Genomic DNA, 17232 nt, shown 5'->3' on the forward strand with positions numbered 1-17232 from the left:
GTTATTTTCAGTAATTGAAATTGGATGAAATCACTTGATTATCACATAACACGCATTGTTTTTCACAGTTTTGATATCCTTTTATAGCATAATTTAAAAGCAGTCAATATTTCTCTTTCCTCGGTCTCTTAACCATGAACTTTACCTCCCATGATGAACTAATGTACTTCCTTTTATGAAACAATAAATGCTATGCAATCCAACTATTCAATCCCTTAGAACCACAGACTCAAATTTCTGGAATAAGTCTCTCATCCTCCCAGCATTCAGCAAATACTTATAAACTGAATTCAGTTGAGTCTAGTTGAACTGAATTAAACTGATCCAAGTATATCTGTGCTTAGTCAATGCCAAAAATAAAGTCAGTGGGAGCAAAAGGAACACTAAGCTGTATAAACAATACAGAGTTGAATTGGGGGCTAAAGACAGACAAAGACATTTCCAAAGGCATCCACCTGCCCTACACTCTTTTGGTATTCTTAGAGAGAATCTTAGATGGATAACACATATAAAAATAGCTCACACCTGAAGGGTTAGATCACAAAGAACAAACAGATCAAAAGCAGGATGTGGCTTTGCATTTTATAATGTCTAAAGTGAGAAAGACTCCTTGGTTCATTAACTGTACATCACTCATTACTTCCAACTATTACAAGTGCATCACATCATCTTTGTCCTTGAAAAAAAAGTCTGTAATTTGACTAAATCTGTCATCAGTGTTGCTAATTGACAAGTGAGAAAATTACACAGCAGATGTAACTGTGTAGCCTAACTCTTTTTAAAGTAATAGTCTTTACAGAATAACAGTGCAGCTGTTATCTTTATATGGAAGACAGAATCTTAGGACTGAGGGATGGGACTTCAGATGGTCAGAATTTACCCACCCAATCCTGAACCCCGGCTATTAGGTGGTAATGGCATTCAAATATTATGATTTATGATTTCCAAGCTGGAGGAGACTTTGGAGGTGTCCTCTCCAAACACCTCGTTTTACAAATGAGGAAACTGAGGACTCAAAAGGCACATGCTGTTGAGAGAAATGGGCTGACTGATTTTTACAAGTGACTGTTGCTTATCATTTTGTTACAAACCTGCTATTTAAGAACTTTGTTTATAGCAAAGACTTCTTTTTATACGAATTCTCCAAAAGAATTTATAGTGAAAAAAATATTTAGTAACCAGCTACCAGTTGTCTCAACAGCAGGGAAATTCACTTAGTGATATTTCTACTGCTAGAATGCTGACTCTCAGCCACAACATGATATATTAAGGAGGAGTCTAATGAAAACTCACCCACCACATAAAACAGGCATGGAAATAAACCAGGGTCCATAAGTACATAGTGTGAAAGTACTTCAGATATAATGGAAAGCCAGCAGAGGGGTTAACCAGAGTCAGTTCTAACAGAAACCTAAAAATACAATAGATTTCCTAACAAATCTTTTTGTATTTTCATTTTATTTTCACAGGGACAATTTGTGTGTGTGTGTGTGTATGCACATGCGCGTGTGTGTGTGTGTTTTGTGTGTGTGTGTAGAGTCTGATTTTATCCATTTAGGTAAATGCTTAGGTTCTCTTCATTCTTTATTATGACTTGGACACAAGTATTCATACCATTAAGTAAACAATTAGTTATTTTTGACTTACACATATACTAACCTGGTATTTTGGAATATTATGATCAGTATTATCTATAAAACATATATGAATATATGGCAATTGATACAAAATATACCTAGTATAATTCATGGAACTATGTAAGAAGCCAACAAATGTTTACTGAATTGAAATATTTATACCCATAAATGCCCAATGCATTTCCAAGTGAGAAGGCTTATCTCTGGAGCATTTGAGAGCAAGAAGTTTTCCTTGAACTTCTATATCTTCCATACCTATGCTGCACAAAGATACGACTGGGAGGAAAACTATTTGAGTCTCTATTTTTCTTTCTCTGTGTTTGCTGAGTAACCATCATAGCTACAATTGGGGACGTAACTGTTCCACAGGCTTCCATGTTTCCTTCTCAGCAAATTTTGAGAAAAATTGTTGGAACTGCCATTCAGTGGTCAGAACAGCTTGTAATGTTTTATCCCCTTCCTAATTTAATTGAATACATTGTTATCCATAAAGGAAAATTACATGCTTTTTATGTAATACATTTTACTACGGGTTTCAAAAAAATGCAAAATTGGAGCACAAGCCTTTTGGTAAACTGAATAGTTCATATATTTAAAATATGAAAAGAAAACAATGTCTCCAGAGAATACTGACTTAATGTGTCCTTGACTGAGATGCTACCCTCCATGTTATCACTCTTGTCCTGGATAAATCTTTATCAATGTACTGCTACTGAAAGAGTGCAGTTGTGTTTTATGTATTATTTAGTCTTATACAAATGAGGCACAAGGTACCAGGCTCTATCAGAATGATTACCTGCAGGTTTCTAACACTGGACCACATCCATGTGTTGGAAATGAAAACAATAATCTGATAGACTAAGTCGGATAAATCTAATTATCCCTAAGTGATTTTTTCCTCATAGTTTAAACTAATTAATTAATTCTAGTCAATCATCTCAATGTCCATCTTGTCACACTAGAAGAATGGATTCACTAGAGAAGAGTCCAAATTTTCTAAATGATACCAGGTCCAATGTGTAGCCTCTCAACCAAATCTGCATATAGTCTATTCAAAAAGAATGTCTTTTATAAGAAAGAATGATCAGATATTACATGCTGAAAATAGTTTATGTTGCGTTCACCTGAACTCAATTCTCATTAGATTCCCTTCAGTGAACTTAAATTCCAGCATTTAAATCTATATAAATACATAGTGTGATATAAGTAGTAATTTTAATGATATTTCTGTCACTCTCAAATTCTACAAGTGGAGGTTTTTATTTCAACTTTATCATAGTAGTTATGCTTATAGACCCTCACATAAAATTTCCTTCTTATGATAGCTCAGCATGTAGCTCACCTATGAAACTTAAATATGAACTATTACTTTTTAGGTAAGATGTATAAATATTACTGAAATATCCCAAGTATTGGGGGGTTTTCCAAAAATCAATATGAAATAAAACAGCATTAAATTATTTATTAGTAACAGCCATATTAAATTTGGTAGCATAGCAGAAGACGGGTAGAAAGAGAAAGAAAACGACTCAGCACACTCAGTCATGTTCTCAATGTACTTGAAATTACTGGGGAGTTAAAACAAATTTATTTTGCATTGTGCATGAAAGTTTGGGGACTAGAACTCTGTTGGTAATTGCTGAACATCCTTATCAGCACCATTGGCGCCTACTTGCCAAAGGAGGCTGCTGGAAAGGAGCCCAACACTTATCTCTGATATGCCCTCCACACTGATAAAATATAATTTGCCTAAGATATTCCACCAGTCTGCAGTTGCCTATTGCTTCCATAATTACTAATGGCCCTACAGGAAAAATTTAACATTTCTGAACAGCTGTGTCTAAATGCATTCTTTAAAATTCGAAATATTACTAACACCTAAAAAAAATAATAAGGAAAAAGAACTAAACATAATGCCTTCCTGAGCCTACTGCATTTTAAAACTACAGCATATAAGGACCTCACTTCAGACCAATCAGAACAAGATCTCTGGTGACAGGACCTGAGTATTTGAAGTTGTATGCTCTGGGTAACACTAATATGTGTCTAAGTTTGAAAACAACTGGCTGAATGTACACAAAGTTTCCTAGAGTTTCTCATCTCTTGCTGTTTTGAACACAGAAGGAGTTATTTTCATGTTCATGATTGAACGATATTACAGACAGAATAGGTCTCCCAGAGTAGAAAGTTGGCAGAGAAAGGCACTGGATTAGAAAAAAATCTTCAAAGTCATAAGGATTGAATTATTATTTATTAATAATAACCATTGGTATTTATTGCTCACCATGTCCCAGTCACTGTGTTAAATGTTATATATGCACTGTCCCATTTCTCAAGTACCCATAGCTAATAAAATAACTAGGATTTAAGTTGGGGTTGATCTGATTCTTTTTTTAAAATTTTAACCACTCCACTTCACTATAGTGTTTCTCCAATAGAATATGCAGAACACTGCAATACCCATGGATGATTATTGATTGTGACCCACTGTAAAGTTGATTTTTTGAGTAAATATTTCATGCCAATTTATGTCAATGTCCATGTTCATTCTGAATCACCTGGAAAATTGCTTAATAATTAAATATTAGGCACCAATGTCAATATCCATGTTTGTGTTTAGAATCACATTGCAAAATAACACTACTTACTTGCCCACATCTAATGAATGAGAAAGGAACACAGCGATTAAAAATGTAAAGGTCTGATTCCATCAGGTGAAGGCCAAATGTCATCATGGTTCACAGTAAAAAAGAATATTAAATATAAATACTCAGAGAAAAATTGGCACATGAGTTGTTATCATGTGACACATAGAAGAATGAGCTTGCCTAAATCAGAACTTGACATCTGCATCCTTCCCCTTAAAAGGGGTATCCTGACATGCCCCACACCACTGAACCCCGAGAAATCTTACTGAGGTAGAAGGTCCCTGAACTTTTGTAGTATTTATTTCCCATCCTCTGACATGCAAACGTCTTACAATTAAGTCTAGAACAGTTGCTACTTCTCACTGATTAGGGCCCATCAGCATGAATGTCACCAATGTAACGAACCATTATAATAACTTGTGGAAGAGACAGACGATCAAGATCTCTCTATGACAAAAATCATGACACAGAGTTTGAGAGCTGATACACCCCTGATACACAGGGAAGGCATATTGCTAGCTTTGCCAGCTGAAAGCAAACTGCTTGTGGTGTTCCTCATGACAGAGTTAGAGAGAAAAGCACTTACCAGATTATCAGCTGCATACCAGGTACCAGGAGATGTGTTAATTGGCTCAAGTAATAAAATCAAACCAGGCACAGCAGCTGCAATTGAACTCACCACTTGCCTAAACTTACAATAATCCACTGTCATTCTCCAAGGTCCATCTGTCTTCTACACAGGCCAAATAGTTGAGTTGAATAGGGATGTTGTGGAAATCACCACCCCTGTGTCTTTCAAGTCCTTGATAGTGGCACTGACCTCTGCAGTCACTCTAGGAATTCAGTGGTGCTTTTATTTTACTATTATCCTTCATGGAGGCAATTCTAGTGGCTTCATACTTGGACTTTCCCACAATACTCATCACTGCACAGGTCAATGAACCAATACGGGGATCCTGCCAACTACTGAATATTTCTATTCCAATTATGCATTCCAAAACCAGGGAAATAACCACAGGCTGGGTTCAGTGACCCACTGAGCTCGCTGTGAGATGGATCCAAGCCAAAACACCATTGGGCATCTGACCTCCATAAGCCCCTACTCTGACTGGTAGACCACAGTGACATTTTGAGTCTCCTGGAATCAGTGTCAGTTTAGAATCAGTGTCCAGTAGTGCCTAAGATATCTGATTTTCTTTTCCTTAATGCATACTTACCCTAGTAAAAGGTCATAGGTCCCTTTGGTGAAGGTTGGGAAAAAGACTAAAAGTATAAATTTGGGGCATTGTATCAAGATCTTTCCACAAAGGGACCTGGCTTCCCCTTCATTCAAAGGGTTCTGGATCTATAAACTGGTTCAAGTCTAGGAATTGATTGAGAAGACATGCCTCTCTGTTTTTATGATTCAGGTTAGACTTTTGTTCACTCGACCTAGAATTTCTGTGCTTATACAGATCAAGTAAGAATTTAGTAGGCTTCCTATTTATTTCACTTCTAGGAACACCATGATCAACTAGGCCACAGGACTGCATTAGAGTGTTCTGACTGCTGCTTTGACTGTGCTATGAAGATAAGGTAACCATATCCACCTGCTTTTGGTGGTTGAGTGCTACCACTTAGCCCCTTCCACCTCAGGATCTAATTACTCCCATTGCATTTAGGTTTCCTGATTCAGTGACCTCAGTTTTCACACTAAAGACTGGCCTACAATCAGACATCTTTTCAGGGTGCTGGAGCTCCCCTCATAAGTTTATTTCTCACAGTCGTGGTGAAAATTCTTTCTTCTGGATGTACCCAGGGTGGATGAGTAAGTCTTAAATGACAAATCTACACTAACATTCTAATTCCCCCAAGCCTTGGAACCCCTTCCTCTGCATTAAACCAAGGCCTATATGACATCTCTAAACTCACTCATTCTGGACCACTTTTTGGACCATATTTCAGCTAACCAACCAAACACACTGTTAGCATCCTCTCAGACTCCTCCAGCTGCAACATTTCATGCAGAATCTGTTTAGTAAACCCCCATCAATAAGTTCAGCCTGATCCAAATTTATGTTCCTTCCACCATTAACCCACACCTTTTATATCCATTTCCACACATGTTCCCTAGCAGCTTTCTGCTGTATAAATTAGAAAACTCAAGTAGTTCTTTTGGAATATGGAGCACCTCCTCATGGGCTACAATTTGTTTCTTATTGTTAGGGGTCTGATAGATCTTGAATCCAGCTATAAGTCTAGAAGTAAAAAAGGGTAGCCGGGGGAGGACCCTGGAGAGAATTATACTGTCTCAATGTCAACTGCCTCAGAGGAGGCCATTATGTTTCCCTCAGGCAGTGCAGGGTTATTTCCATCAAAAGTAGGGGGAGACGTCACTTCCATTAGGGGTGGGGAAACTGCTTCCACTGGCAAAGACAACTTATTAGGATTTAGGGGCCCAATGTCCCCAGCTTCATCAGCGTCTTCTCACACATCCCCATTCCAACTTTAAGGATCCCATTCCTTTCCAATCAATGTCTCCACTTTAATAGTAGACACCCTTCTAGGCTAAGACTAACTTGTGTTGTAATTCAGCCAGTGGCAGAATGAGATTCCAGGTTTGATTTTCAGCAAACTCAGCCCTGCAGCTATAGAAGGTAAGAGGATTCTTCAAGGTTCAGGTAGAAGTTTTCAGGTCATTTAAACAGCACTTGAACTAGGAATTCAAATCCTTGAGCTCATCCTTTTCTTTCCCTACTTCGTCCATCAACACTAGGAGCAACCAGCCAATCCATTATATCCATTAGTTTAACAAAATATTAGAAAGTATCACATACACAGTTACCCAGATCTTTGCTTCTTATAAGTAGGTGATTAAAAGTATCCAATGGAAATATATCATGTATTTCTATTGGCAGATTATGCCAAGGACTATCAGTGTCCTCTTTACTACTAGAAATGGAATCATTAGCATCTTTAAATCTAATCAGATTATAGAATCAACTCCAGAAATCTCAGAACCAAGTTAGAAAACTCATCAAAATTCTATTCCTCTAGAATCATTCTTGGTACCAAAACCTCTATTATTTTAGGTTCTTCAGAAAAACACAACCAATAGGATGTATTATGTATATATTATGATATTATTCCTTATTATAAGGATTGACTCACATAATTAGGGAGGCCAGTAAGCTCCAAAATCTGTGGAGTGAGTCAGCAAGCTGGACACGTAGGAGAGCCAATGGTCTAGTTCCAGTCCAAAGGCTGGTGAGCTTGAGAACCAGTAAGAGCCAATGTTTCCATTCAAATCTGAAAGCAGAAGAAAAAGCAAATGCCCCAGTTTAACATCAGTCATTCAGGAAGAATTCTCTCTTACTTGGTGGAGGGTCTGCCTTTTTATTCTAGCCAGGTCTTCAACTGATTAAATGAGGCCCACCCACACTAGGGAGAGCAATCTGCTTTACTCAGACTACCCATTATGATGTTAATCTCATCCAAAAACACCTACACAGAAACACCTAAAATATTGTTTGACCTAATATCTGAGCACCCTGTGGCCCAATAAAGTCAATACGTAAAAATAACCATCACACTGTCTGTATTCATAGGATATTGGGGATTTAGAGTTGGGAGGACTATCATCCATCACATTGAGTGATAATTCTAATGTTAATTTCACCAATGTTTGACTTCAATTTGTAAATTTATTTTAGCTTTACATCATTAATTAAAAGTTTCTGTGTACTGTTACACATATTTAACTAACATTGTAATTAAAATCAGTGTTCTAAACTGGGGCAGTGAAAAAAAGATTTTTTCATTTAAAATTGGCCCTAAGTTACATAAACAAGATTGAGAAACTATATTACATAGAAAGACAGCCACTGTCTCAAGACAATAATTTAATAAAGTATAGATATTGTTTAAGGGAGAAATTTGGTATTGAATATGGGATTCATTTTGTCCTTAACTGAATCCTATTGTTGTAATGATTTTTGAGATCCTACCTAGCACCCACTGTGCTACTCTATTTATGCACTGCAGAATGAGTTGAGACTAGAATGGCAGCATCCCAGAGCTTGTCAGTTTGTGTCCCAGCTTTAGTATTCCACAAACAAGCTAATATCCCATGAGAATGTTATGAGACCTTTATCATGTGCATAATGTGTACCATGTGGTTGTGACAGTTTCATACAATAAATTTGGTTTAACTAATATTTAAATAACTTCTAGAAGCTTTATCTGCACAAGCTGCTGAAATTTTGCTTCACATATTCAAAAAAATTTTAGAAAACAGAAGTGTACAAAATTTGTGAGCTGGCACATATACTATAGATTATATCCATCTTAAAGTCTTTCTTTAACACTTTCATTGTCACCATTCCTACTCATGATGCATTAATTGTTAGAGTTAGAAGTATACGCTCACATTTGGTCTAGTATGCAGAAGTAGGGAGATATTGTAAGACTCCTTGGAAGTGCTCAGAGATCATCATTTCCCTCTGGTCCCCATTTACTCATGTTTTATTGTGCAATATCCTCCAACCCCACCTCCATGGACACATTCTCTCTGGATTTCCGCTTGGACATTTTTTTCCCACCTCATTCTGTGTTGAAACTGACCATTCCTCAGAATAACACCTATCATTTAGACACTCAGTTTCCTTTTTTACATCAGAATATCCTTAAAATAATAGATTATTTGTGCACAAAAGTCCTGTACACTCCTAAAAGTCAGGAAGCAGTATTCCATGGGAAACCTTCAGGGAAATAATTTACCTAAAATTCTTTAGGAATACTACCTTTTTATATAAAACACTAGAGACACAATCCATAAATGAAATAATTGATAAACTAGACTTCACTAACTTTTAACACTTATGTTACGGTTAGAAGGTAAGTTCTGAAGCTCTAATGCACAGCACTGTGATTTAAAGAATAAATTTAAATTTTTGCTCTGCAAAAGACAGTATCAAGAGAATGAAAAGACAAGCCACAGACTGGGAGAACATATTTTCAAAGACACATCTGATAAAGAACAGTTATCCAAAATATACAAAGAACACTTAAAACTCAACAATAAGAAAACAACCTGATTAAAAATGAGCCAAAGATCTTAACAGACATCTCACCAAAGATATACAGATAGAAACTAAGAATATGAAAATATGCTCAACATTGTTTCATCAAGGAAATGCAAATTAAAACAACAATGAGACACCACCACACACCTATTAGAAAGGCCCTGATCTGGAACACTGACAACACCAAATACTGGCAAGGTGGTGAAACAATAGGAACTCTCATAGATTGCTGGTGGGAAGGCAGAATGGTATAGCTACTTTGGAAGACACTCTGGTGACTTCTTTTTTTTAATAAAATGAAACATACTCTTACCATAAAATCCAGTAATCACATTCCTTGGTATTTACCCAAAAGAGTTGAAAATTTATCCCTACACATAAACCTGCACAGGAATGTTTGCAGCAGCTTTATTCATAATTTTCAGATCTTGGAAGCAACCAAGATGTCCGTCAGTGGGTGAATGGATAAATGAACTGTGGTCCAGGCAGATAATGGATTACTCAGTGCTAAAAAAGAAAAGAGCTATCAAGCCATGGAAAGACATGGAGGAACCATAAATGTATATTACTAAGAGAAAGAAACTAATCTAAAAATGCTACATTTTGTTTGATACCATGAATGATATTCTAGACGAGGCAAAACTACGGAGGCAGTTAAAAAGACCCATGGTTGCCAGCAGTGTGAGGAGTAGAGATGAACAGACAGTACAGAGGATTTTGAGGGCAGTGAAACTCTGTATGATATTATAATGATGGATATATGTCACATGCATTTGTCCAAACCTATAAAATGTATGATACCAAGAGGGAATTCTAAGGTTAACTATGGCTTTGGGTGATTATGATATGTCAGTGTAGTTTCATCCTTGGTGAAAGTTTTAAAATGCACCATTCTGGTGAATGATGTTGAGAACGGGGAGGGCTATGTGTGGGAGCAGGGCATTTAGAAATCTATGTACCTTCCTCTTAATTTTGTTGCAAAACTAAAATTGCTCTAAAACTTAAAGTCTTAAAAAAATCTCTGGGAACAAGGTGAACATTTGTCTTTACAGGAAAATGCAGGGGTCAGGTGTGTTGTAGTGGATGTTTGTTTTGTGTGTGTGGCTAATACTTATTGACACCACGGTTTCATATAAATTTATTTGTTCAAAAACATTTATCAAGTGCCAACTATGTAGGGGCTCATCCTACACATAAAGAATCATCTTAGCTAAACTTTGACATTTAAGTACTTATGTATATAATAGGGACATATATGTATATAAGCAGTTGAATTATCTTTATAATAACAATTATTTGATAATAGAGATGATTCTAACTTATTGGGTTCCTATTTACATTGTATAACAGCAGACTAGTTTTTGTCTTTTTTTTAATAGTGTAGGTAATTTGATCTAAGGTGATGAGTCCCCTTGCCAAGTCCTGACTGGGAGTCAGGAGACTGGCATCCCATTTCGGGCTGTATCAGCTATTCTCCAAAGAAATTTTGCTGTTCAACTCACTTTGCCTGCCTCAGCCTCTAACGTTCAAATAGTAACCATATTTTTTTTGTTTAGGTTAAAACAAAGTGTTTTTCATATTTATGATTTCATTTAATTTTTACATCTATCCTGAGAGAAGGCATTATTATCATGTAAATGTTACAGATGAAGAAACTGAATCTCAATGACTATATGAATTTTCTAAGGTTTCTGGGGCTTGAACCTAGCTCCTTTCTACTATACTCCATTGCTTTCTATCATGAATTCTAAAAGTCTGGGTAGCTCCCATTTAAATAAATGTAAAAGAGTTATTTGCAATGAGGTGGATAGACCTGGAGTCTGTCATACAGAGTGAAGTAAGTCAGAAGGAGAAAAACAAATACCATATGCTAACACATATATATGGAATCTAAGAAAAAAAATGTCATGAAGAGATTAGTGATAGGATAGGAATAGAACACAGACCTACTAGAGCATGGACTTGAGGATATGGGGAGGGGGAAGGGTAAGATGTGACGAAGTGAGAGAGTGTCAGGGACATATATACACTACCAAATGTAAATTAGATTGCTAGTGGGAAGCTGCTGCATAGCACAGGGAGATCACCTCTGTGCTTTGTGACCACCTAGAGGGGTGGGATAGGGAGAGTGGGAGGGAGGGTGACGCAAGAGGGAAGAGATATGGGAACATATGTATATGTATAACTGATTCACTTTGTTGTAAAGGAGAAACTAACACACTATTGTAAAACAGTTATACTCCAATAAAGATGTTAAAAAAATTTAAAAATAAAATAAATAAATTTTTAAAAATTTAAGTGCTTATCAACATAACAAATATTTATAGTAAGTCATATATTCAAAAATCATTTCTACCAAATGTAGAATACTGTAAATAGCTACTTATAAGCCCAAGAAATAGAAAACATAAATATAGTCATGACTTCGATGGGCTTAAAATTAAGTGAATGAGATCAACATATAAACCTAAATATAAGTGATATAGATATATATGTTTAACCAGCCTTAAGCTGAGTAATGATGACAAGAAAGCATACACACACCTAGGGTAAAAACACAGCAGTATTTCTAACTGGACAACAGATAGAGACAAGGACAGAAAGAATTGACATGATTGTTGTCAGAAACGTTTATGCCAGAAGACTTACAGTGGTTGGAAAACTATGCCACTTATTAGAATATATCACATGGAATTAGACACTGGGACAACAATGAATTGTGGGTTTGAGAGAGAACGAGTATTGAGGTTATTTATTCTAGGAGATATAATGCAAGAACGGATGCATTTCCATACAGGGTCAGGGAAGGTGATCCTGTAATTTTCAACATCCGCATAATTACCCTGCTTTCAGTATGAGAGTCTTCCCTCCTCACACACGCCTTGTTATTTTCATAATGTCTTGTCAACCCAAAGTAGAGCAAATAACATACTTTAAAATGTTACATTGTCCCATCTAAATACAAACATCTGATTGAGAATACCACGAGGGTGAGCAGACAGCCATCCTCCACAACCAAAGTACTTGTCCTCACGTGTGCTGTGTTTTGTGGATATTTTCATGAATAACATTGATATTCTTCTCAGGGATGATGGCAATGGCTAGTTCCCTATATTTTGTTTAGCTATCCCTTGGGCCAATGGAATTTCTTCTTAAAAAATAACATACAAAGTATTTAGGGCTTGAAATACTAAGTTAAACATATTGATTTATAATACACATGGTGAATCAGATATGCAAGCCAAGATAATTCATTTCCATTTAATAAATGTAATAAGCTTCACAATCTATCTTGCACAACATTCTTAGACATTTTGACAATTTTTTTAGGCTCTAAGGATTAGCTACTTAATATTCTTCACTTACTGAAGTAAAACAGGCAAATTTTGTCTGAAGTTAATTTTCACATTTCATTGTGAGAAAAACTGTCTCCTTATCAGTGTTCATATTTTACTTGCTGCAGCTGATTTTTAGCAACCACTAGTAAGTGAAATGTCATCTATTTAATCAATGCCTAACCCAGTATCTTAAATATATGTATTATGGGTCCAACAAAAAAGTCCAAATAAAAGAAAATATTTAAAGGGCCCAAATTATGGCAAGTCTCAATTTTCCAATTATCCCCATAGCTCTATAGCCAGCTAGGCCTTCTGGCATATTTACCAATCTTTACAATATTATACAGCAAATGCACCCTGGATTAGGCAATGCAGAGGCAAAATAACCTGCCTTCCAATCTTCCAGTGTGCATTCAATCATTCTTCCATAAGGCAGTTTTGCACTATTTACTATCAGTGGGGAGGGAACAGTCATGCTTTACTGCTAAGCTTCCTGGCCAAAATGCAACACAGCTCAGTACTTTTAATGAAAATAATCACCCTATCAGGGATGGTCATCAAAAATAGTTAGCAGCAGGAACACTGATCAACCAGAACAACCTGAACTACACCAGTGGGAATGAGCTGAAGAGACATAGACTTACCCAGAGAGTCAAGATGGAGCTTCAGTGGCCAGATGCTGGAAATGCTCAGCTAGTTGCCTTCAAGATGACAGATTGATCAAACACATTTAATTTTATTCCCTCCTGCCACTCCACTAAAATACATTATAAGAATTTTTTTAACAAAAATCTAAATTTACTGAGAGCAGAGGAAACTGAAGAAGTTTGATAACAACATTTGGAAGCCAGAAAGCAAATGGATGAGTAGTGCCTAATGTAGGACACCCAGGGAAGCCAACTCCCAAGCACCAATGAAGAAAGCAGAGAACCAACCCAATTTGCTCAATGGAATCCTCAAAAGAGACAGGAATAGGCATCATCTGTCACTTCTGGTAAGAAGGGGTTGACAGAAGAGGATCCACAAAAGAAGGACTAGTCAATAGCTGTACCATTCCATGATTTCTTCCTCCACTCCTGACCAGTAGGTGTATGTTTCTCCCATAAGTCAGTATGCTACAGGAAGTATAATCTGGAAAGTGTCTCTGGACTGGGGAATGCCAGGCACAGTTGAAAGCAGAAGTATTATTCTCAAAAATAATACTTGGCAAATATATATATATATATATATATATATATATATATATATATATATATATATATATATATACCTATCTACCTATAATGAATAGGTTGAAACCTATACCCTCCCCCAACCCTACTCCCAGTTGGCTCCCAGAGTTCTTGCAGGCAGGGAATTACTCTTAGGTAAGATATTGTAAGATCTTTGCTGAGAAGACCTAGCTTAAGAAGAAACAAATAAAGACAGTTAAAGGGGACTTGATAGAAATGACTTCTGGTTTGCAATATTTCTGTGTCTTGTCCCCTTTGTGCACATAGTAGGACTACACATCCCTGTCCCTTGAGGTTAGAGACAGTCATGTAATTAGCTTTGTCCAATAAACCTAGTGAGCAGAAGTGTCATGTACCCCATCCAGATGGAGGCTTATAATTGCCAATTTGTTTCTTCACCCATTTCCCCATGTTGTGGTGATCATGGAAGGATGTGTGGATATGGAGGTGAGGTCCTAAGTTACAATGCAGAGTTACCTCAACTGGCAGTAGACATTGCTACCAATACTTTGGAGGCATTTGTTTTTTTCAGCCTGAGCTACCCTATCCTACTGACAGGTAGTTTCACCAACAGACATGTAAACAAGACCACATTTGTCTACTAATTACAGAACCCCATTCACACACTCAGAGTTCTAACTAAATTTTCACTTCCTACTCTTAAGTATTAGCACATAACCATGAATCAGGGATTACCACTTATCTAAGTGAGTAACATGAAAAGCCATATCCACAAGCAAGTAATTTGTATTATAGACTGCAGAGAGAAGAGAATTTGAAAAAACTTTGAAAGAACTTTGAAGAAAACTTTGAAAAAATACTGTAATTATCATCTTAATAAGGTCTAAGAAGACAAACAAAAACAAAAGGGATATTTAGAGGGAAAAATATCAAGTTTAGTAAATCTAAAATCTGAATACAAGAATGAAAACCTCAAAAAAAGACTTAAGTTTAAGAAATCCCCTAGAAACTAGAGTAAAATGATGGGAATTGGAAGAGGGAAGCAGAGGACACCTTCCAGAAATCCAACAATTAAATAATGGGACACCTAGACACAACAGAGAAAATGGTAGACTGGAAATCATCAATACAAATTCAAGAACATTTCCTCAGATGGACATGAGTTTCTAGGTAGAAAGGGTCACTGAATGCTCAGAACAATGGATTCAATAGACCCACACCAAGGGACATCATGATGGAATTTCAGAATACAGCGAAAGAGACACAATATAAACTTAAATCTTCTCATCTGTGAACTTGATACATCTATTTATTTAGGTCTTGTTTTATGTCCTTAGATAAGGTTTGCTGTAGGGATCATGGTTCTCCTTTAGTTTTGACATTGAATTTTATTGTGTTACTGTCAAAGAATTCATATTCTTTGTTTAAAATTCCTTGTTAGTTGTTGATATTTGCTTTGTACCCTGCTATGTGATCACTTTTATTAATGTCTTAGGTATGTTTTAAAAGAATATTTACACATTATATCCACTAGTCATTAACTGCATGATGCTATCTAATCTGGCTAGCTAGCTTTATTTATTTGTTTATTGGACCAAGTTTGTGAAAGTTTGTATTTGGAGCTAGTGTAATAAATAATACTCCTTTATTCTTCTTCTGAGGTTAGAACCAATTAAAATATAAGCACACATATCAGACAGATAAAAACATTTTATTGTTAAAAGCTGGACTAGAGAATGTCCTGACATATGACACCTATTATTTCATCCAAGAATTACTGTCAAGTCAGAAGCATAGCTAGAAAATTACAGGTCCTCCCTGCAATAAAAGGTGACTTCAACTTATGCCATGGTAAAGAGCAGGAAGAATGCATCCTTACTGTGGGCAAGCAAATCCAAAAGAGGATGAGAAATCCAAAAGCTCAGCATTCTGGCTCTTCTTCCCAACTTAGGAATCAATGCAATCTGTTCTCTCTGCATGTGAAGGAATGGGGATGTAGGGCAAAGAGATACTAGGATAGTTACTAGAACCAAGGCTAGAAGGCAATGGAGTTCTCCTTTCCTTGCCCCAAAGGTTCTGATGACTAAGTCATCCATATCTTCACTAATTTTCGTCTGCCTGAGCTATTAATTAATAAGATAGTAGGGTTAAAATCCCCCACTGAATGTGTATGTGTCCATTTTGCTTTATTATGTTACCCAATTATTTTCCTTTATTAATATCGATTTATTTTGAGAATATGCTAAGGTAAATTAGGCTCAGAATTGTTATATCTATATGTCGAATTATTTCTTTTGTTATTATGTAAAGACTTTCTTTATCCTTTTTAAAGCTCAAAACCTATTTTATCTTTTATTAATATAATGACATCACCTTTCTTTTGGTTATTATTTGCTTGAAGTGTGTTTTTGCAAACATTTACTCTAACCCTTTATGTAACATTTTGTTATGCTGCTAAATTTCTTTTGAAATCCAAACTGTCTCTTTTCTAATTTTATTCATTTCATTTCGAGATTACTAAATTATTTGCATATTGTTCTAACATCTGATTTTGTGCTTTCTATTTGCCAGGCATATTTGTTTGTGTGTTTATTCTTTTCTGACTTCCATTAAATTTTATTAATCCTCTTTGCCTTAATGGATTAGGAACATATATATTCCATACGAAATTTTTAAGTTCTTAGACTTGAATTTTTAACATTCATTAAAATACATAGTGGTCTTGACAAAACCTTAAGTTGATATTTCTCATTTCTTCCCAAACATACAAATACTTTAGAATGTTTTAACAATTGCTTTCAAGTATTTTAATTATATCTCTTAAAATTATATCTAAATTAACCATTTTGCTGTTGTTTTCTTAACCAACACACTTATATATAGTAACCAAGATGTTTGCCAATTATTTTGAACACTATTATAATGTTCATCCCATTCCTTTATTTGTGCTTATTTTCTTACATTTTTACATATATTCTTGAACAATGATTTTAGAATTGTTTGGGGAGTATTAAAAACACTTTTTGTTAAAATACCATTACTTTTACCTTTATTTCTTCCATATACTTTAACTCTTTATAGAATTATATATTCTTTCATAATTAGAAAATTTTTAAAATTTTAACTTCTATTATTGCTCTTGAAAATTAATACAATACAGTTATTTTTTTTTTCTTTTCAAAGGAACCTGTCCTATCTCTGAGTGCTTTAAAATCTTTCTATTTTTGATACCATTGACTATTACTACTATGTTTCTAGGTATAGATATTTTATTATCTTAATTTTTAGTAGTGTTTAACCCTATATTATTACTAACTGAGGAACTACAAATATTTTGTGATTAACTAGGAATA

General features: G+C 35.6%; 1 protein-coding gene and 1 pseudogene across 1 annotated transcript in view; one reads left to right on the forward strand and one right to left on the reverse strand.

Annotated features, from left to right (window-relative positions):
* GPC5 (glypican 5) overlaps positions 1-17232 on the forward strand; it is a 1282790-nt gene that overhangs the window by 1253892 nt on the left and 11666 nt on the right. The window lies entirely within an intron of this gene.
* Positions 4471-6389, reverse strand: LOC136792831 (uncharacterized; annotated as a pseudogene).

This window comes from Kogia breviceps, chromosome 16 (assembly GCF_026419965.1).
Source record: "Kogia breviceps isolate mKogBre1 chromosome 16, mKogBre1 haplotype 1, whole genome shotgun sequence".
Taxonomy (NCBI): Eukaryota; Metazoa; Chordata; class Mammalia; order Artiodactyla; family Physeteridae; genus Kogia; species Kogia breviceps.